At 47.1% G+C, this 5,797-nt stretch overlaps 1 pseudogene; it reads left to right on the top strand.

The window, feature by feature from the left end:
* Positions 1-4,533: 4,533 nt before the first annotated feature.
* Positions 4,534-5,395, top strand: LOC147973039 (uncharacterized; annotated as a pseudogene).
* The last annotated feature ends 402 nt before the right edge of the window (positions 5,396-5,797 follow it).

Below are 5,797 nucleotides of genomic sequence, written 5' to 3'. Positions count from 1 at the left end.
CTCCCCCCGTTGCAGCATCACCGTATTCAGGGGGCACATAGTTGTCATCGTACTCTTCTTCTTCGCCGTCTTCCATCATAACCCCTATTTCTCCATGCCTCGTCCAAACATTATAGTGTGGCATGAAACCCTTGTAAAGCAGGTGGGAGTGAAGGATTTTCCGGTTAGAGTAAGACCTCATATTCCCACATTCAGTGCATGGACAACACATAAAACCATTCTGCTTGTTTGCCTCAGCCGCATCGAGAAACTCATGCATGCCCTTAATGTACTCACGGGTGTGTCTGTCACCGTACATCCATTGCCGGTTCATCTGCGTGCATTATATATAATTAAGTGTCCAAATTAATAGAAGTTCATCATCACATTAAAACCAAAGTGCATACATAGTTCTCATCTAACAACATATAGCTCTCCAGAGCATCTAATTAATTAAACCATACATTGAAACTATGTAAAACATTTCAATGCGAAAACAAATGCGATCATAATCGCAACCAAGGTAACAATTGATCCAACGACATAATGATACCAAGCCTCGGTATGAATGGCATATTTTCTAATCTTTCTAATCTTCAAGCGCATTGCATCCATCTTGATCTTGTGATCATCGACGACATCCGCAACATGCAACTCCAATATCATCTTCTCCTCCTTATTATTTTTTATTTTTTCCTTCAACAAATTGTTTTCTTCTTCAACTAAATTTAACCTCTCGACAATAGGGTCGGTTGGCATTTCTGATTCACATACATCCTACATAAATAAAATCTATGTCACGTTGGTCGGCATAATTTTCATAAACAATAAATGAACCAATAGTTATAAAGATAATATATATACCACATCCGAATCATAGACAGGACGAGGGCCGACGGGGGCGGATACCAAATCCATCGCACTATATAAGATACAATAATAAAAGTAAGAAAATAATACAAGTATCTATGTAAACATACAAGTAAGAATATTTTTCCTTTCAGAAAGAAGATAAAACAAGAGGCTCACCACGGTGGTGCCGGCGATGAGCTCGGCGCGGGTGATCGACGGCGGTGAAGACGGGGACGGGGCGTGACGGACCGCTAAACCTAGACAAATATTATGGAAAATGGAGCTTGGAGAGGAGAAAGCTTAAGTAGTGTGGCTCGGGCATTCCATCGAACACCTTGTGTGCATAGGAGGTGAGCTAGAGCACCACCAAGCCCTCTCCCCCTCGGCCAGAGAAAAACAGAGCACTGGGGTGCTCTGCTCGCGAGCGAGGGGTATATATAGGCACCTCATTGGTCCCGGTTGGTGACATGAGCCGGGACTAAAGGGGAGCCTTTGGTCCCGGTTCAAGCCACGAACCGGGACCAATGGTGGTGGGTCAAGAGCGAGGCCCATTGGTCCCGGTTCATCCCACCAACCGGGACCAAAAGGTCCAGATGAACCGGGACCAATGGCCCACGTGGCCCGGCCGGCCCCCTGGGCTCATGAACCGGGACCAATGCCCACATTGGTCCCGGTTCTGGACTGAATCGGGACTAATGGGCTGACCCGGCTTGGACCAAAGCCCTGTTTTCTACTAGTGCGCCTCCCCCGGCTCCTCCTCCCCCCTCCTCGAGATCCGATCTCAAGGCGGCATGGCTCGCCTCCCCCGGCTCCTCCTGCCCCCTCACCCCTACCGGCCCGCAGGTGTCGTGGCATTTCCTAGCCGTGGCTATGAACGCCCGTCCCGTTCATTGAATCCCTTCAATTTGTAACAACAGTAGATAGTACATATGTTTGTCCCTCAACAAGTCATCCGGAGCCCGATTTTAAGTGTTTTTTGGCTGCTCTTGTATGTGGTCCCAGGAGTTATAATAACCATTGCGAGCCATGTTTAATTAGTTGCGGAGACATTTCTGCTCTCCTTTCCCTCTGCGCAGTACTGCGATTCCTGCCTCCCTCCCTCCCTCCCCTTGTTGCGGTGTGTCTTTCTTGGCCGTGAAGACATGTGCCCGTCCCTTCCTCCCTTATCCTCTTCCCCCCTCGTTCTCTAGTACTAGATAGCATGGGATGTCGACCAGTGTTCGTTCAGTCCTTTCCGATTTGCTGCTTTTGCCAAAGCCATTTTGAACCTTCGAGTCATGTCATTTATCCGCCTAGGTAGCAGGTGTGGTGCATGTGCCACAGACGTGCAAGCGGTACGCGTGTGCGTGCCGCCGGCTGTGATGTCCCACTGTGTTATTGTTACATACGACCAAATCTGCCTACAACGATCGACCGACTCGCTTGCCCATCACAATTCCCACACGCGCGCCTTGATTTCCACTAACGGACGAATCTTCCACCGCCACCCGTGCATCCATTCCATCCATCCATCCATCCGACCATCCCACCCTCCCACGCAAAGCCGCCGCCAAATCAACCACTAGCCTGCGTAGCATGAAACTATCACTTTTCGTGTTAGGTATCTTGCATGTAGGTCCCACATGTAAGCTAACGGCCAAACTAAACAGTCAAACAAACGGTTTGTTTAGGAGCGGACCCTAGCTGTCATAAACCCGATTAAATGTTAACCACCGGCTATTTGGGTTTTTCGAAACAGCTGACACATATTTTGGTAGTTATCATTCAAAAAAAACATATGGTAGTCTTTTGGAACGGGCAAAAAGTGGTAGTTTTATGCTATTCACTCCACGGAGTACACCAGCCAGGTGTGCACCAAGAGCATCCCCGGGCACCACTTCATCTACTGGGAGCTGTTGACCACAGGCGGCGCTGGCGCCAGCGGGACGATGGACAAGAAGACCCTTGACGTTCAAGGCCATCTTCCATGGCGCCTCCATCAACCAATACAAGGAAACCTAGTGCTTGATGTTCCCGCCAATCATCGAAATGCTCGACTCATGTGTGGTGTCCTGCCACTTTAGCCCTATCCTACCGCACTGGACCCGACTCCCAAAGGAAGGGTTGATTTGAACCGGAGGAGGGAGAAGAGAAGAAGATGCGGCTACGCCAGATCGATGCGAGAGGACAAAGTGATAGGATGGGACCTGTGCAGTTTCTGGAGTCCATGAGAAACATCTAGTCTAGTCTAAACTGAAAAAAAATAGTGTGCTATAGTGCCGCCTTTAAAATACACACTATTAGCGAGACATTATACACCGATTTATTTAGCGAGAAATTGCTCATAACGCTATAGATTGGTATTAGTGGTGCCATAGCGTGCTTTTTTTCAGTGATCTAAACACACTACAAAATCTATTATACACTGATTTATTTGACAAGGAATTGCTTAGGATGCTATAGTTGACTATTAGCGGTGTTGTAGTGTGTTATTTTTTCAGCGGTATAGGGGGTGCTTGGATCCAAGGGACTATTTTTAGTCTGACTAAAAATAGTCTCTTTTAGAGGCTAAAGTTCCAAGCACCCCTGACTAAAGAGGGGCTAAAACTAGTCTTGAGACCCTGTTTGGTTCATAAGTCTTAGGACTTTTTTTGTCCCAACTTATAAGTCCCAAGTCCCTAAAAAGTCCCTACCTGTTTGGTTACTGGGACTTAACATGGACTAAAAGACCATATTACAACTATAAGTTCCTATAAGTCTCTACTTGAGAGTCTTATTTCATAAGTCCCAAATGCCCACTTTAAGTCCCTATAAGTCCCTCCTGTTTGGTTTAGATGGGACTTATAGAGACTTTTTTAAGTCCCTAAACCAATAAGTCTCTCGAAACAAACACCCTCTAATTTTTTTTAGTCAGGGGTACCCCTACTAAAATGTGGATTAGTCCTCTCTCTCCTCATTTAACTCCTCTCCTTTAACACATGCGAGTTCTGGATTGGAGGGTTTGGAGGATAATAAATGCTCATTAACTTGATTTTAGTCTCTTTAGTATGTGAATTCAAGCATGGATGAGACTAGCAAGTTTTAGTTCCACTACTTCTGGTCAAAACGTATCCAAGCACCCTCATAAAACACACTACAAAACCAAAAGTGAACTAGACTGGTTTATTTGGCGAGGCATTGTTCAAAATGCATATGCTATTTTTTTCGTGATAGGTGATTAGCAGTTGAACCAGAGAAAAACTGGACACACGTGTGGCTCGTTGAACAATTGAAACGCAGGAGACCAACTCCGACGAGCCCTCGTCTCCTCGTAACCACCGTCCGTACCGACCCAAATCCGCAGAGCACCACGGCCGCGACGGCAAGCTAATGCCTCCTTTGATTTGGAGGAATTTTGTAGGATTTTCATAGGATAGGATTCCTATAAGAAAAATTCCTTCAGAGCTCTTTGGTTTGTAGGAATGAAATCCTATTCCTATGGAGGAATTCTTCCTATCCTTCATATTTCATAGGAAAATAAACATTAGCCTAGACTCAATGGAAAAAATCCTATGGTGTGAATCAAAGGACATCTCCTTTTCTATTCCTATGCATAGGATTTGAGATGCATGTCATCTCATTTCCTGTGACTTTCCTATTTCTATAATTTTTCAATCTTATGAACCAAAGGAGGCCTAAACTGCTAAAGCATCCTCTGTCCTTGATCCAGACAGCCATGGGCCCATGGCGGCCGTACTTCTCGCCGCCACGCGCTCGCTTCTCCCGCTGACATTTTGGAGATGGAGGCCTCTTCTCGCGGCTCCACCGCCCGCGCTCCGCCCGAGGGATCCAGCCTCCGCCGCCTCCCCGCAAAGCTCTCGCTCCCGTCGCCAGAGCCCCGGCGCCGGCGCGAGGCGGCGGTGACGCGACGGAGGAGCCGGGCCAGGCGCCCGACGACTGGGCCGCGCTTGCGGGGCGGCTGGCGCTGGGCGCGCTCCTGGGCTCCGCCGCCCTGCTCGGCTACCGTGGCGCGGCACTCGTGGCGGCCGAGGACTCCATCAGGGCATCCGGGTTCAGGCTGCGGGTGGCGGTGTCACTGCGAAGCCTCGGCTGGCCCGACGAGGCTGTCATGTTCACACTTGCCACATTGCCGGTGCTCGAGCTGCGCGGAGCAATTCCGGCCGGGTATTGGATGCGGCTTCACCCCGTCCAGCTGACCGTCCTGGCAGTTTGTGGTATATTTCTTATCTTAGTGTCAGTTCCTCAAGGTGTTCGACTATTTCAACTACTGCTGAAGTGGATTGCCTCTGTAGCATTTTATTTTTGCTTCTTGAAATAAACCCCATTTCCTATTAGATTAAACCTGAATAATTAGAACAGCCCCAAAGAGGGAAACATAGTAAATCAATTTGTGTTGCTGCCCTTTGACACACAAGTTTAAAGGGCAGATAAGTCATCTGTTGCAAAATGATATCTACCCTGACCTGCAAACTAAGTGAATATTAAGATATGACTCATTTTAGATAGTGCGTGGAACTGAGGTTGCTACTTAACCGACGGCCATCTCTAAGAGAACTTAGCTCTTATCTGTTTTTGCTCAGGTTAATTGGTACTAGTTCACTAGTTGTGCATTGCTAAGGTTTAGTGATAGTGACACTTGATTGTCGCTTACTAGTTACTACAGATTTGCTGTTCCTACATGGTATTAGAGCTGATTCCGAGGAGAGCACATTATGATCAAGGGACTGAAATTAGCAAGTTAGCAACTATAGTTGAATGGAAAAGGTTCACGGTTTGCCCCTAAGTAATATGCTATGCTCACTTTATCACATAAACAAAATTTCATTCTTAGTCTCCCAAAAGATAGTTACCTCTTTCCCTGCCTGTTTTTCTACGGGCACACCAGGAGCTCTGCATTGAATTAAAGAAGGGGGAATTTTGTACATAGCTCAAAACCAGCTAAAAACCTAAAGAAAAATACATGCCAATTACTCTCGATCAAGCTGGC

Source organism: Triticum urartu, chromosome 5A (assembly GCF_056163025.1).
Source record: "Triticum urartu cultivar PI428250 chromosome 5A, HENAU_Tu73, whole genome shotgun sequence".
Classification (NCBI taxonomy): Eukaryota; Viridiplantae; Streptophyta; class Magnoliopsida; order Poales; family Poaceae; genus Triticum; species Triticum urartu.
Note: the sequence above shows the minus strand (reverse complement) of the source record. Positions and strands in the feature narration are given on the sequence as shown.